General features: G+C 50.5%; 1 protein-coding gene across 1 annotated transcript in view; it reads left to right on the top strand.

Moving 5' to 3' along the window:
* The first annotated feature begins 702 nt into the window (after window positions 1-702).
* Window positions 703-17,950, top strand: part of LOC138771196 (C2 calcium-dependent domain-containing protein 4D-like) — a 52,325-nt gene continuing 35,077 nt past the window's right edge. The window contains exon 1 of the mRNA XM_069950749.1: window positions 703-736. The gene's annotated coding sequence lies outside the window, so the exon portion shown is untranslated. The remainder of the gene's footprint in view (window positions 737-17,950) is intronic.

Here is a 17,950-nt window from a genome sequence, read left to right as displayed (position 1 = left end):
GCTGCGGGCGATGATGCGGCCGGGGGCTGCGGAGCTGCGGGCGATCGTGCGGCCGGGGGCTGGGGGGCTGCAGGCGATCGTGCGGCCGGGGGCTGGGGGCGATCGTGCGGCCGGGGGCTGCGGGGCGATCGGGGCTGCAGGGGGGGCGGGCAGGATATACATTACCAGGTCCCCGCTCCTGCTTGCTTTGGCGGCTCCCGGCACGTTCCGCCCGGCCAATCAGTGCGCTGCCCCGCCGCAGCGCACTGATTGGCCGGGCGGGCCGTGAAGACACCGGGAGCCCCGAAGCAAGCAGGAACGGGGACCCGGTAATGTATAATGTCCGGCGGCCGGGGGGTTAATGGGGCGAGCTGCAGACAAAATCGCAGCAGGGATGTACATCCCTGCTGCGAGTTTCTCTGCTATTGAAAGTATAGGGCTGGGATCTGCAGCGAGTCTCCCTGCAAAAACGCAGCAAGGAGACTCGCTGCAGATCCGGCAAGTGGGTTTGTAACCTAAAAGGGTATTCACTTCCTGGTTTGGGCTTTCCCATGATGCACTTGGTCTCCTGTGATGTCTAACTGACTCTGTAGAACTCTTAGATGGCTTACAGCTTGTTCAGCCAATCAGAGCTGAGCAACCTGTGTCATCTGACAAAGGGAGGCTGGCCTAACAGGGCTTAGACCCACCTTCCTCCTGATGATGTCATTGTCACCAAATGGCCGCCACAGAACAGCCTGGGGTCAACAGTCATTAGGTAAGAATGAGTGTACTTCACTTCCTGGTGGGGGCAGGGCCGCTTTAACCAGAGGGCACATGGTGCACGTGCATCGGGCCCACTGGTTAAAGTCACATGACAGGGGCCCCCCTGAGCAGGACCCTATTTGCCACTTATCTCATCCGCTGCCTGCCGCTTATGGCCGCATGAGTGGATGAGTGAGTGAGTGAGTGCGGGGGGGGAGTCTTACTGTGGCGCTGTATCTGTCTGTTATGGGGCGCTGTATCTGTCTGTTCTGGGGTGCTGCATCTGTCTGTTATGGGGCGCTGTATCTGTCTGTTATGGGGTGCTGCATCTGTCTGTTATGGGGCGCTGTATCTGTCTGTTATGGGGCGCTGTATCTGTCTGTTATAGGGGGGCTGCATCTGTCTGGTATGGGGCGCTGCATCTGTCTGTTCTGGGGCGCTGCATCTGTCTGGTATGGGGCGCTGCATCTGTCTGTTATGGGGCGCTGCATCTGTCTGTTATGGGGTGCTGCATCTGTCTGTTATGGGGCGCTGTATCTGTCTGTTATGGGGCGCTGTATCTGTCTGTTATAGGGGGGCTGCATCTGTCTGGTATGGGGCGCTGCATCTGTCTGTTCTGGGGCGCTGCATCTGTCTGGTATGGGGCGCTGCATCTGTCTGTTATGGGGCGCTGCATCTGTCTGTTATGGGGCGCTGCATCTGTCTGGTATGGGGCGCTGCATCTGTCTGTTATGGGGCGCTGCATCTGTCTGGTATGGGGCGCTGCATCTGTCTGTTATGGGGCGCTGCATCTGTCTGTTATGGGGCGCTGTATCTGTCTGTTCTGGGGCGCTGCATCTGTCTGTTCTGGGGCGCTGCATCTGTCTGTTATGGGGCGCTGCATCTGTCTGTTCTGGGGCGCTGCTCTCCCTATTCGGATCACTTAATTCAGTGTGGTAACTCGGAGGCGGCACAGACAAACCGCAGCCTCCTTCTTCCCATTAGTGAAGCAGCAGAGCTCAAGCAGCTCTCCTACTCCACCAATGAGGGAAGGAGCTGTGAGTCAGGACCGCCCACAATTCGGCCAGAGAAGAGATGTCCCCTCCTCCTGCGTCACAGCCCAGCATAGGTGAGAAGACCTGTGGGGAAGGGGGTTGATTTGCCAAAGGTCTAAGTACTTTTACCAGGGGGCATCTGCCTCTCCCCCTCTCCCTGTGCCATACAGCTGCAGCCATAGGGCCTGGTGTGCTGTGGTCTTCTTGCTGATTGATACCCATTGCCGCTATCTGCTTACCTGCTTGTTGTCTCCCCCCCCCCCCCCCCCCCCCCCCCCCCCCCCCCCCCCCCCCCCCCCCCCCCCCCCCCCCCCCCCCCCCTCCCTGTACCATACAGCTGCAGCCACAGGGCCCGGTGTGCTGTGCTCTTCTTGCTGATTGATACCCATTGCCGCTATCTGCTTACCTGCTTGTTGTCTCCCCCCCCACCTCCCAGCAAGTGCTGCTGTGGTACAAGCTCCAGGTCAGAGGCTGCACAAGAACATTAGCACTAATACGGCTGGATTCTCTCTTTCTGCCACCTCTGGGCACTTGGTAACAGGCTGCTATGTGATTGGATGGATCACTTTCGCTTTGACAGCTAGCCCCAGCACCTCTCTCCTGTTATCATCCAGCTTTCCCTGATCACAGATAAGCTAAGTGATACCATGTCTGCTTCACCTTCCCCCTATCTTTATAACTAGATGGGTATACCATTCAGGAGCCTGGAAAAGAGTTTAAAGTTTTAATGTCAATGGCTTTAGCTACCTGTCAGCTGGCAGCCTGTATCACTCAGCTTTCCCAGGTGCCTGAGTGACCAATCTGGGGCAGCCACCACTGCTCCTTTATTACTAATAATCCAGTCCTGTCAGGTCCTCATTTGTGCGGCTGGACATGAAATTTACCACTCCTCTGTAAATATGGTTACCATTTCAGCCCCAGCTTTCTCAGGCTTCTGATCAGAACCAGGAGAGTTTAACTATAAAGCATTGAGGGATAAGGTGATGAAGTGGGACCCATGCTTTTATAGTTCGTTACCATTGCACCTTCTCGTCCTTTATAGGTTATCATCTTCCTTGTCCTCCCCCCCCCCCCCCCCCCCCATGCCATGAGAGGTGATCAACTATAAAGCATGGGTAAAGGGGATGCTGGTCACAGCTTTTATGTGTGCTGTGTATACACTGCTGGTATATATGTATGTACGCTGTGTATACACTGCTGGTATATATGTATGTGGGCTGTGTATACACTGCTGGTATATATGTATGTGGGCTGTGTATACACTGCTGGTATATATGTATGTGGGCTGTGTATACACTGCTGGTATAAATGTATGTACGCTGTGTATACACTGCTGGTATATATGTATGTGTGCTGTGTATACACTGCTGGTATATATGTATGTGTATTACTCTATACACAGGCAGGGACCCACCTCTATTACTGTACACACAGGCAGGGACCCCCCCTCTATTACTGTACACACAGGCAGGGACCCCCCTCTATTACCGTACACACCGGCAGGGACTCCCCTCTATTACCGTACACACAGGCACTGTGTATGGTATATGTGTGCTGTGTATACACTGCTGGTATATATGTATGTGGGCTGTGTATACACTGCTGGTATATATGTATGTGTGCTGTGTATACACTGCTGGTATATATGTATGTGGGCTGTGTATACACTGCTGGTATATATGTATGTGTGCTGTGTATACACTGCTGGTATATATGTATGTGTATTACTCTATACACAGGCAGGGACCCACCTCTATTACTGTATACACAGGCAGGGACCCCCCTCTATTACTGTATACACAGGCAGGGACCCCCCTCTATTACTCTATACACAGGCAGGGACCCCCTCTATTACTGTACACACAGGCAGGGACCCCCCTCTATTACTGTACACACAGGCAGGGACTCCCCTCTATTACTGTATACACAGGCAGGGACCCTCCTCTATTACTGTACACACAGGCAGGGACCCCCCCTCTATTACTGTACACACAGGCAGGGACCCCCCCTCTATTACTGTACACACAGGCAGGGACCCCCCTCTATTACTGTACACACAGGCAGGGACCCCCCTCTATTACTGTACACACAGGCAGGGACCCCCCTCTATTACTGTACACACAGGCAGGGACCCCCCTCTATTACTGTACACACAGGCAGGGACCCCCCTCTATTACTGTACACACAGGCAGGGAACCCCCTCTATTACTGTACACACAGGCAGGGACCCCCCTCTATTACTGTATACACAGGCAGGGACCCCTCTCTATTACTGTACACACAGGCAGGGAACCCCCTCTATTACTGTACACACAGGCAGGGACCCCCCTCTATTACTGTACACACAGGCAGGGACCCCCCTCTATTACTGTACACACAGGCAGGGACCCCCCTCTATTACTGTACACACAGGCAGGGACCCCCCTCTATTACTGTACACACAGGCAGGGACCCCCCCTCTATTACTGTACACACAGGCAGGGACCCCCCTCTATTACCGTACACACCGGCAGGGACTCCCCTCTATTACCGTACACACAGGCACTGTGTATGGTATATGTGTGCTGTGTATACACTGCTGGTATATATGTATGTGGGCTGTGTATACACTGCTGGTATATATATATGTGTGCTGTGTATACACTGCTGGTATATATGTATGTGGGCTGTGTATACACTGCTGGTATATATGTATGTGGGCTGTGTATACACTGCTGGTATATATGTATATGGATTGTGTATACACTGCTGGTATATATGTATGTGTGCTGTGTATACACTGCTGGTATATATGTATGTGTGCTGTGTATACACTGCTGGTATATATGTATGTGTGCTGTGTATACACTGCTGGTATATATGTATGTACGCTGTGTATACACTGCTGGTATATATGTATGTGGGCTGTGTATACACTGCTGGTGTATATGTATGTGTGCTGTGTATACACTGCTGGTATATATATATGTGGGCTGTGTATACACTGCTGGTATAAATGTATGTGTGCTGTGTATACACTGCTGGTATATATGTATGTGTGCTGTGTATACACTGCTGGTATATATGTATGTGTGCTGTGTCTACACTGCTGGTGTATATATATATATATATATATATATATATATGTTGGCTGTGTATACACTGCTGGTATATGTGTGCTGTGTATACACTGCTGGTATATATATATGTATGTGTGCTGTGTATACACTGCTGGTATATATGTATGTGGGCTGTGTATACACTGCTGGTATATATGTATGTGTGCTGTGTATACACTGCTGGTATATATGTATGTGTGCTGTGTATACACTGCTGGTATATATGTATATGGATTGTGTATACACTGCTGGTATATATGTATGTACGCTGTGTATACACTGCTGGTATATATGTATGTGGGCTGTGTATACACTGCTGGTATATATGTATGTACGCTGTGTATACACTGCTGGTATATATGTATGTGGGCTGTGTATACACTGCTGGTATATATGTATGTGTGCTGTGTATACACTGCTGGTATATATATATGTGGGCTGTGTATACACTGCTGGTATATATGTATGTACGCTGTGTATACACTGCTGGTATATATGTATGTGGGCTGTGTATACACTGCTGGTATATATGTATGTGTGCTGTGTATACACTGCTGGTATATATATATGTGGGCTGTGTATACACTGCTGGTATATGTATGTACGCTGTGTATACACTGCTGGTATATATGTATGTACGCTGTGTATACACTGCTGGTATATATGTATGTGGGCTGTGTATACACTGCTGGTATATATGTATGTGGGCTGTGTATACACTGCTGGTATATATGTATGTGGGCTGTGTATACACTGCTGGTATATATGTATGTGTGCTGTGTATACACTGCTGGTATATATGTATGTGTGCTGTGTATACACTGCTGGTATATATGTATGTGTGCTGTGTATACACTGCTGGTATATATGTATGTGGGCTGTGTATACACTGCTGGTATATATGTATGTGTGCTGTGTATACACTGCTGGTATATATATATGTGGGCTGTGTATACACTGCTGGTATATGTATGTACGCTGTGTATACACTGCTGGTATATATGTATGTACGCTGTGTATACACTGCTGGTATATATGTATGTGGGCTGTGTATACACTGCTGGTATATATGTATGTGGGCTGTGTATACACTGCTGGTATATATGTATGTGGGCTGTGTATACACTGCTGGTATATATGTATGTGGGCTGTGTATACACTGCTGGTATATATGTATGTGGGCTGTGTATACACTGCTGGTATAAATGTATGTGTGCTGTGTATACACTGCTGGTATATATGTATGTGGGCTGTGTATACACTGCTGGTATATATGTATGTGGGCTGTGTATACACTGCTGGTATAAATGTATGTGGGCTGTGTATACACTGCTGGTATATATGTATGTGGGCTGTGTATACACTGCTGGTATATATGTATGTGGGCTGTGTATACACTGCTGGTATATATGTATGTGGGCTGTGTATACACTGCTGGTATATATGTATGTGGGCTGTGTATACACTGCTGGTATATATGTATGTGGGCTGTGTATACACTGCTGGTATATATGTATGTGTGCTGTGTATACACTGCTGGTATAAATGTATGTACGCTGTGTATACACTGCTGGTATATATGTATGTGGGCTGTGTATACACTGCTGGTATATATGTATGTGTATTACTCTATACACAGGCAGGGACCCACCTCTATTACTGTATACACAGGCAGGGACCCCCCTCTATTACTGTATACACAGGCAGGGACCCCCCTCTATTACTGTATACACAGGCAGGGACCCCCCTCTATTACTGTACACACAGGCAGGGACCCCCGCTATTAATGTACACACAGGCAGGGACCCCCCTCTATTACTATACACACAGGCAGGGACCCCCTCTATTACTGTACACACAGGCAGGGACCCCCCTCTATTACTGTATACACAGGCAGGGACCCCCCTCTATTACTCTATACACAGGCAGGGACCCACCTCTATTACTGTATACACAGGCAGGGACCCCCCTCTATTACTGTATACACAGGCAGGGACCCCCCTCTATTACTGTATACACAGGCAGGGACCCCCCTCTATTACTGTACACACAGGCAGGGACCCCCTCTATTACTGTACACACAGGCAGGGACCCCCCTCTATTACTATACACACAGGCAGGGACCCCCTCTATTACTGTACACACAGGCAGGGACCCCCCTCTATTACTGTATACACAGGCAGGGACCCTCCTCTATTACTGTACACACAGGCAGGGACCCCCCTCTATTACTGTACACACAGGCAGGGAACCCCCTCTATTACTGTACACACAGGCAGGGAACCCCCTCTATTACTGTACACACAGGCAGGGAACCCCCTCTATTACTGTACACACAGGCAGGGAACCCCCTCTATTACTGTACACACAGGCAGGGACCCCCCTCTATTACTGTACACACAGGCAGGGACTCCCCTCTATTACCGTACACACAGGCACTGTGTATGGTATATGTGTGCTGTGTATACACTGCTGGTATATATGTATGTGGGCTGTGTATACATTGCTGGTATATATGTATGTGTGCTGTGTATACACTGCTGGTATATATGTATGTGGGCTGTGTATACACTGCTGGTATATATGTATATGGATTGTGTATACACTGCTGGCATATATGTATGTGTGCTGTGTATACACTGCTGGTATATATGTATGTGTGCTGTGTATACACTGCTGGTGTATATGTATGTGTGCTGTGTATACACTGCTGGTATATATGTATGTGTGCTGTGTATACACTGCTGGTATATATGTATGTGTGCTGTGTATACACTGCTGGTATATATGTATGTGTGCTGTGTATACACTGCTGGTATATATGTATGTGTGCTGTGTATACACTGCTGGTATATATGTATGTGTGCTGTGTATACACTGCTGGTATATATGTATGTGTGCTGTGTATACACTGCTGGTATATATGTATGTGTGCTGTGTATACACTGCTGGTATATATGTATGTTGGCTGTGTATACACTGCTGGTATATATATATATATATGTGTGCTGTGTATACACTGCTGGTATATATGTATGTGTGCTGTGTATACACTGCTGGTATAAATGTATGTGTGCTGTGTATACACTGCTGGTATATATGTATGTGGGCTGTGTATACACTGCTGGTATATATGTATGTGTGCTGTGTATACACTGCTGGTATATATATATGTGGGCTGTGTATACACTGCTGGTGTATATGTATGTGTGCTGTGTATACACTGCTGGTATATATATATGTACACTGTGTATACACTGCTGGTATATATGTATGTGTGCTGTGTATACACTGCTGGTATATATATATGTACACTGTGTATACACTGCTGGTATATATGTATGTACGCTGTGTATACACTGTGTATGCCCTCCCTGGATCCCAACCACTCACTCTTTAAAGATTGTAGATGCAGTGCAGATAAACCACAGGTTAACTTAACCACTTGAATGCTTTACTGAACAGTTCTTAAAGAGACAGTAAAGAGCACCCATAAAGTGCAGAGACATCTAGGTTACATCTAGGCACTTTGAATGCACTTATGTTAAAAAAAAATTGCAATGTAGGAACATAGCGTAACACTCACCCCTTCATGCTTCTGGGGTTCTGGGGACTTCAGCATTCAAAGTGCCTAGATGTAACTGCACTCTGTTATAGGGCTGTAGTGATAGGGGTCATGGTGTGGCGGTATTATGTAATGGTATCATTGGTGAAATCTTTCTGTTTTGTTCAGGCAGTTTTGGGGCAATAAGTAATCACTGTATGGTGGAAATAGTGTTATAAGAGAAGTACCGTATGTACTCGGGCTCTTAATACAGTGTGGGGGCACTTTCTGGATAATATACTGTTTGTGGAGCACCGATTCTGAAAACTATGGGGTGGGGTGAGGGGGGGGTGGAGTGCCAAAAGGAGGGGGGCCCACTGTTAAAGCCTTTGCACCGGGCCCACCAGTGTATTAAAACGGCCCTGGGTGGGGGGTTGAGGGGGGAAAGAATAGGGAAGGGGGCAGATGGGTGATTGAAGCATATTACAGTTTTATAACTTTAATGTGTTTCAATTAGTGGGAAAAAGCTTTTCGCTGGAGTACCCCTTTAACGACGCATAACTGGTATACCCGCCATGCCGCCGTTAAAGAGATGCAGAGAGGGCTATCGCCGCCGCCGCCTCTCTGCAGCACGCGGCACCCGGCTGTTTTGTACAGCCAGGGACTGCGCGCATTAACCACTGCATGATACATTGTAACAGACCCTCAGCACAGGAGGGAGAGTGATACATTGTAACAGACCCTCAGCACAGGAGGAAGAGTGATACATTGTAACAGACCCTCAGCACAGGAGGGTGATGCTGCTGATACATTGTAACAGACCCTCAGCACAGGAGGGAGAGTGATGCTGATACATTGTAACAGACCCTCAGCACAGGAGGGAGAGTGATGCTGCTGATACATTGTAACAGACCCTCAGCACAGGAAGGAGGGTGATGCTGATACATTGTAACAGACCCTCAGCACAGGAGGGTGATGCTGCTGATACATTGTAACAGACCCTCAGCACAGGAGGGAGGGTGATGCTGATACATTGTAACAGACCCTCAGCACAGGAGGGAGAGTGATGCTGCTGATACATTGTAACAGACCCTCAGCACAGGAGGGAGGGTGATGCTGATACATTGTAACAGACCCTCAGCACAGGAGGGAGAGTGATACACTGTAACAGACCCTCAGCACAGGAGAAAGGGTGATGCTGCTGATACATTGTAACAGAACCTCAGCACAGGAGGGAGAGTGATACATTGTAACAGAACCTCAGCACAGGAGGGAGAGTGATACATTGTAACAGACCCTCAGCACAGGAGGGAGAGTGATACATTGTAACAGACCCTCAGCACAGGAGGGTGATGCTGATACATTGTAACAGACCCTCAGCACAGGAGGGAGGGTGATGCTGCTGATACATTGTAACAGACCCTCAGCACAGGAGGGAGGGTGATGCTGCTGATACATTGTAACAGACCCTCAGCACAGGAGGGAGAGTGATACATTGTAACAGACCCTCAGCACAGGAGGGAGGGTGATGCTGATACATTGTAACAGACCCTCAGCACAGGAGGGAGGGTGATGCTGATACATTGTAACAGACCCTCAGCACAGGAGGGAGAGTGATACATTGTAACAGACCCTCAGCACAGGAGGGAGAGTGATACATTGTAACAGACCCTCAGCACAGGAGGGAGAGTGATACATTGTAACAGACCCTCAGCACAGGAGGGAGGGTGATGCTGATACATTGTAACAGACCCTCAGCACAGGAGGGAGAGTGATGCTGATACATTGTAACAGACCCTCAGCACAGGAGGGAGAGTGATGCTGATACATTGTAACAGACCCTCAGCACAGGAGGGAGAGTGATGCTGATACATTGTAACAGACCCTCAGCACAGGAGGGAGAGTGATGCTGATACATTGTAACAGACCCTCAGCACAGGAGGGAGAGTGATGCTGATACATTGTAACAGACCCTCAGCACAGGAGGGAGAGTGATGCTGCTGGTACATTGTAACAGACCCTCAGCACAGGAGGGAGAGTGATGCTGATACATTGTAACAGACCCTCAGCACAGGAGGGAGAGTGATGCTGGTACATTGTAACAGACCCTCAGCACAGGAGGGAGAGTGATGCTGATACATTGTAACAGACCCTCAGCACAGGAGGGAGAGTGATACATTGTAACAGACCCTCAGCACAGGAGGGAGAGTGATACATTGTAACAGACCCTCAGCACAGGAAGGAGGGTGATGCTGATACATTGTAACAGACCCTCAGCACAGGAGGGAGAGTGATGCTGATACATTGTAACAGACCCTCAGCACAGGAGGGAGGGTGATGCTGCTGATACATTGTAACAGACCCTCAGCACAGGAGGGAGAGTGATACATTGTAACAGACCCTCAGCACAGGAGGGAGAGTGATGCTGATACATTGTAACAGACCCTCAGCACAGGAGGGAGAGTGATACATTGTAACAGACCCTCAGCACAGGAGGGAGAGTGATGCTGATACATTGTAACAGACCCTCAGCACAGGAGGGTGATGCTGCTGATACATTGTAACAGACCCTCAGCACAGGAGGGAGAGTGATGCTGGTACATTGTAACAGACCCTCAGCACAGGAGGGAGAGTGATACATTGTAACAGACCCTCAGCACAGGAGGGAGAGTGATACATTGTAACAGACCCTCAGCACAGGAGGGAGGGTGATACATTGTAACAGACCCTCAGCACAGGAGGGAGAGTGATACATTGTAACAGACCCTCAGCACAGGAGGGAGGGTGATGCTGCTGATACATTGTAACAGACCCTCAGCACAGGAGGGAGGGTGATGCTGATACATTGTAACAGACCCTCAGCACAGGAGGGAGAGTGATGCTGATACATTGTAACAGACCCTCAGCACAGGAGGGAGAGTGATGCTGATACATTGTAACAGACCCTCAGCACAGGAGGGAGAGTGATGCTGCTGGTACATTGTAACAGACCCTCAGCACAGGAGGGAGGGTGATACATTGTAACAGACCCTCAGCACAGGAGGGAGGGTGATGCTGCTGATACATTGTAACAGACCCTCAGCACAGGAGGGAGAGTGATACATTGTAACAGACCCTCAGCACAGGAGGGAGAGTGATACATTGTAACAGACCCTCAGCACAGGAGGGAGAGTGATACATTGTAACAGACCCTCAGCACAGGAGGGAGAGTGATACATTGTAACAGACCCTCAGCACAGGAGGGAGAGTGATACATTGTAACAGACCCTCAGCACAGGAGGGAGAGTGATACATTGTAACAGACCCTCAGCACAGGAAGGAGATGCTGTGACAGGATACCAGTGTAACGGACCCTCAGCTGTGACTAGTATGGGCTATGCTTTGTGTGGCTGTTCCTGGGTTTGGGGACACACTGATCTCTGCACATAGAAATGTGAGAACAGGAAGAGAGAAGGGACGTGTTCCTGGCCGGAGATGTGACGCCGTCCGTGTATCGGCCGCAGCCGTGATCACCTGATAATCCCATGTGCATACATCCCCGCCACACCTGCCTCATGTACAGGGCCCCGCTCCAGCCATAGAAGAGACAGAATGTGTGCAGGACTATGTGTAATACATATCATCACTATATACAGGCGGCAATGCATGGGGGGGTATTACTGTACACACAGACAGGGACTCCCCTCTATTACTGTATACACAGGCAGGGACCCCCCTCTATTACTGTACACACAGACAGGGACTCCCCTCTATTACTGTACACACAGACAGGGACTCCCCTCTATTACTGTACACAGGCAGGGACCCCCCTCTGTTACTGTATACACAGGCAGGGACCCCCCTCTATTACTGTACACACAGGCAGGGACCCCCCTCTATTACTCTATACACAGGCAGGGACCCCCCTCTATTACTGTACACACAGGCAGGGACCCCCCTCTATTACTGTACACACAGGCAGGGACCCCCCTCTATTACTGTACACACAGGCAGGGACCCCCCTCTATTACTATACACACAGGCAGGGACCCCCCTCTATTACTGTACACAGGCAGGGACCCCCCTCTATTACTGTACACACAGGCAGGGACCCCCCTCTATTACTGTACACACAGGCAGGGACCCCCCTCTATTACTCTATACACAGACAGGGACTCCCCTCTATTACTGTACACACAGGCAGGGACTCCCCTCTATTACTGTACACAGGCAGGGACCCCCCTCTATTACTGTATACACAGGCAGGGACCCCCCTCTGTTACTGTACACACAGGCAGGGACCCCCCTCTATTACTGTACACACAGGCAGGGACTCCCCTCTATTACTGTACACACAGGCAGGGACACCCCTCTATTACTGTATACACAGGCAGGGACCCCCCTCTATTACTGTACACACAGGCAGGGACCCCCCTCTATTACTGTACACACAGGCAGGGACCCCCCTCTATTACTGTACACACAGGCAGGGACCCCCCTCTATTACTCTATACACAGGCAGGGACCCCCTCTATTACTGTACACACAGGCAGGGACCCCCCTCTATTACTGTACACACAGGCAGGGACCCCCCTCTATTACTGTACACAGGCAGGGACTCCCCTCTATTACTGTATACACAGGCAGGGACCCCCCTCTATTACTCTATACACAGGCAGGGACCCCCTCTATTACTGTACACACAGGCAGGGACCCCCCTCTATTACTGTACACACAGGCAGGGACCCCCCTCTATTACTGTACACAGGCAGGGACTCCCCTCTATTACTGTATACACAGGCAGGGACCCCCCTCTATTACTGTACACACAGGCAGGGACCTCCTCTATTACTGTACACACAGGCAGGGACCCCCCTCTATTACTGTACACACAGGCAGGGACCCCCCTCTATTACTGTACACACAGGCAGGGACCCCCCTCTATTACTGTACACACAGGCAGGGACCCCCCTCTATTACTGTACACACAGGCAGGGACCCCCTCTATTACTGTACACACAGGCAGGGACCCCCCTCTATTACTGTACACACAGGCAGGGACCCCCCTCTATTACTGTATACACAGGTAGGGACTCCCCTCTATTACTCTATACACAGACAGGGACCCCCCTCTATTACTGTATACACAGGCAGGGACCCCCCTCTATTACTCTATACACAGGCAGGGACCCCCTCTATTACTGTACACACAGGCAGGGACCCCCCTCTATTACTGTACACACAGGCAGGGACCCTCCTCTATTACTGTACACACAGGCAGGGACCCCCCTCTATTACTGTACACACAGGCAGGGACCCCCCTCTATTACTGTATACACAGGTAGGGACTCCCCTCTATTACTCTATACACAGGCAGGGACCCCCCTCTGTTACGGTACACAGGCAGGGACTCCCCTCTATTACTGCATACACAGGCAGGGACACTCCTCTATTACTGTACACACAGGCAGGGACCCCCCTCTATTACTGTATACACAGGCAGGGACACTCCTCTATTACTGTACACACAGGCAGGGACCCCCCTCTATTACTGTATACACAGGCAGGGACCCTCCTCTATTACTGTACACACAGACAGGGACTCCCCTCTATTACTGTACACACAGGCAGGGACCCCCCTCTATTACTGTACACACAGGCAGGGACCCCCCTCTATTACTCTATACACAGGCAGGGACCCACTATTACTGTATACACAGGCAGGGACCCCCCTCTATTACTCTATACACAGGCAGGGACCCCCCTCTGTTACGGTACACAGGCAGGGACTCCCCTCTATTACTGCATACACAGGCAGGGACACTCCTCTATTACTGTACACACAGGCAGGGACTCCCCTCTATTACTGTACACACAGACAGGGACTCCCCTCTATTACTGTACACACAGACAGGGACTCCCCTCTATTACTGTACACACAGGCAGGGACTCCCCTCTATTACTGTACACACAGACAGGGACTCCCCTCTATTACTGTACACACAGGCAGGGACCCTCCTCTATTACTCTATACACAGGCAGGGACCCACTATTACTGTATACACAGACAGGGACTCCCCTCTATTACTGTACACACAGGCAGGGACCCCCCTCTATTACTGTACACACAGGCAGGGACCCCCCTCTATTACTGTACACACAGGCAGGGACCCCCCTCTATTACTGTACACACAGGCAGGGACCCCCCTCTATTACTGTACACACAGGCAGGGACCCCCCCTCTATTACTGTATACACAGGCAGGGACCCCCCTCTATTTCTCTATACACAGGCAGGGACCCCCCTCTATTACTGTACACACAGGCAGGGACCCCCCTCTATTACTGTATACACAGGCAGGGACTCCCCTCTATTACTGTATACACAGGCAGGGACCCTCCTCTATTACTGTACACACAGGCAGGGACCCCCCTCTATTACTGTATACACAGGCAGGGACCCCCCTCTATTACTGTATACACAGGCAGGGACCCCCCTCTATTACTGTATACACAGGCAGGGACCCCCCTCTATTACTGTATACACAGGCAGGGCCCCCCCCCCTCTATTACTGTATACACAGGCAGGGACCCCCCTCTGTTACTGTATACACAGGCAGGGACCCCCCTCTATTACTGCATACACAGGCAGGGACTCCCCTCTATTACTGTACACACAGGCAGGGACCCTCCTCTATTACTGTACACACAGGCAGGGACCCCCCTCTGTTACTATATACACAGGCAGGGACCCCCCTCTGTTACTGTACGCACAGGCAGGGACCCCCCTCTGTTACTGTATACACAGGCAGGGACCCTCCTCTATTACTGTATACACAGGCAGGGACCCCCCTCTATTACTGCATACACAGGCAGGGACTCCCCTCTATTATTGTACACAGGCAGGGACCCCCCTCTATTACTATACACACAGGAAGGGACCCCCCTCTATTACTGTACACATGGGCAGGGACCCCCCCCTATTACTGTACACACAGGCAGGGACCCCCCTCTATTACTGTACACACAGGCAGGGACCCCCCCTCTATTACTGTATACACAGGCAGGGACCCTCCTCTATTACTGTACACACAGGCAGGGACCCCCCTCTATTACTGTACACACAGGCAGGGAACCCCCTCTATTACTGTACACACAGGCAGGGACCCCCCTCTATTACTGTATACACAGGTAGGGACTCTCCTCTATTACTCTATACACAGGCAGGGACCCCCCTCTATTACTATACACAGGCAGGGACCCCCCTCTATTACTGTACACACAGGCAGGGACCCCCCTCTGTTACTGTATACACAGGCAGGGACCCCCCTCTGTTACTGTACGCACATGCAGGGACCCCCCTCTGTTACTGTATACACAGGCAGGGACCCTCCTCTATTACTGTATACACAGGCAGGGACCCCCCTCTATTACTGCATACACAGGCAGGGACTCCCCTCTATTATTGTACACACAGGCAGGGACCCCCCTCTATTACTATACACACAGGAAGGGACCCCCCTCTATTACTGTACACATGGGCAGGGACCCCCCCCTATTACTGTACACACAGGCAGGGACCCCCCTCTATTACTGTACACACAGGCAGGGACCCCCCCTCTATTACTGTATACACAGGCAGGGACCCTCCTCTATTACTGTACACACAGGCAGGGACCCCCCTCTATTACTGTACACACAGGCAGGGAACCCCCTCTATTACTGTACACACAGGCAGGGACCCCCCTCTATTACTGTATACACAGGTAGGGACTCCCCTCTATTACTCTATACACAGGCAGGGACCCCCCTCTGTTACGGTACACAGGCAGGGACCCCCCTCTATTACTGCACACACAGGCAGGGACCCCCTCTATTACTGTACACACAGGAAGGGACCCCCCTCTATTACTGTACACATGGGCAGGGACCCCCCTCTATTGCACGGGGGAGGATGTTACTGCATACACAGCAATATGATGGAGTATAGGGGAACCCCCCCCCCCCCATGTGATGTTCGGACAGCCCGGGCTGGGATGTCCCCGTTCCTGTAATAGCCACGTGGCGCAGTATTTCCTGGTGCAGGACGTACAGTACATGCAGTCATCCCCACACTTCCTGCAGCTGCTGCCAGGAGCACGTGGTCACCGCCGCTGCCCTGTCCCGTGCTGTCACCCCGCTCAGCCTCTGTCCTCACCAATAGGGAGGAGGCTATGGAGGCTGCAGGGCTAGCTGGTTGTTGTAGTGTCACTGTTGTATCACAGGTCAGAGGGGTAATTCCACATAACCTTGTCACACAGCTGTCCCCTTGGTGCAGTGTGTAAGCAACGGACGTCCAGCAGGATCCTGGATCAACTGAAGGTTACTGAACAGTCTTCTGCTAACAATCCAGAACGATCCCTCTCTCCTGAGGGTGTGCTATAAAGACATAGGGGAGCAGGATCTCCTCTCTCCTGGGGGTGTGCTATAGAGATATAGGGGGGCAGGATCTCCTCTCTTCTGAGGGTGTGCTATAGAGATATAGGGGAGCAGGATCCTCTCTCCTGAGCGTGTGCTATAGAGATATAGGGGAGCAGGATCTCCTCTCTCCTGAGGGTGTGCTATAGAGATATAGGGGAGCAGGATCCTCTCCTCTGAGGGTGTGCTATAGAGATATAGGAGAGCAGGATCTCCTCTCTTCTGAGGGTGTGCTATAGAGATATAGGGGAGCAGGATCTCCTCTCCTGAGGGTGTGCTATAGAGATATAGGAGAGCAGGATCTCCTCTCTTCTGAGGGTGTGCTATAGAGATATAGGGGAGCAGGATCCTCTCTTCTGAGGGTGTGCTATAGAGATATAGGGGAGCAGGATCTCCTCTCTCCTGAGGGTGTGCTATAGAGATATAGGGGAGCAGGATCCTCTTCTGAGCGTGTGCTATAGAGATATAGGGGAGCAGGATCTCCTCTTCTGAGGGTGTACTATAGAGATATAGGGGAGCAGGATCTCCTCTTCTGAGGGTGTGCTATAGAGATATAGGGGAACAGGATCTCCCCTCTCCTGAGGGTGTGCTATAGAGATATAGGGGAGCAGGATCCTCTCTTCTGAGGGTGTGCTATAGAGATATAGGGGAACAGGATCTCCTCTCTCCTGAGGGTGTGCTATAGAGATATAGGGGGGCATGATCTCCTCTCTTCTGAGTGTGTACTATAGAGATATAGGGGGGCAGGATCTCCTCTTCTGAGGGTGTACTATAGAGATATAGGGGAGCAGGATCTCCTCTCTTCTGAGGGTGTGCTATAGAGATATAGGGGAGCAGGATCTCCTCTCTTCTGAGCGTGTGCTATAGAGATATAGGGGACCAGGATCCTCTCTCCTGAGGGTGTGCTATAGAGATATAGGGGAGCAGGATCTCCTCTCTCCTGAGGGTGTGCTATAGAGATATAGGGGAGCAGGATCCTCTCTTCTGAGGGTGTGCTATAGAGATATAGGGGAGCAGGATCCTCTTCTGAGGGTGTGCTATAGAGATATAGGGGAGCAGGATCTCCTCTTCTGAGGGTGTGCTATAGAGATATAGGGGAGCAGGATCTCCTCTCTC

This window comes from Dendropsophus ebraccatus, chromosome 13, assembly GCF_027789765.1.
Source record: "Dendropsophus ebraccatus isolate aDenEbr1 chromosome 13, aDenEbr1.pat, whole genome shotgun sequence".
NCBI lineage: Eukaryota > Metazoa > Chordata > Amphibia > Anura > Hylidae > Dendropsophus > Dendropsophus ebraccatus.
This window is presented reverse-complemented; position numbering and strand designations above follow the sequence as displayed.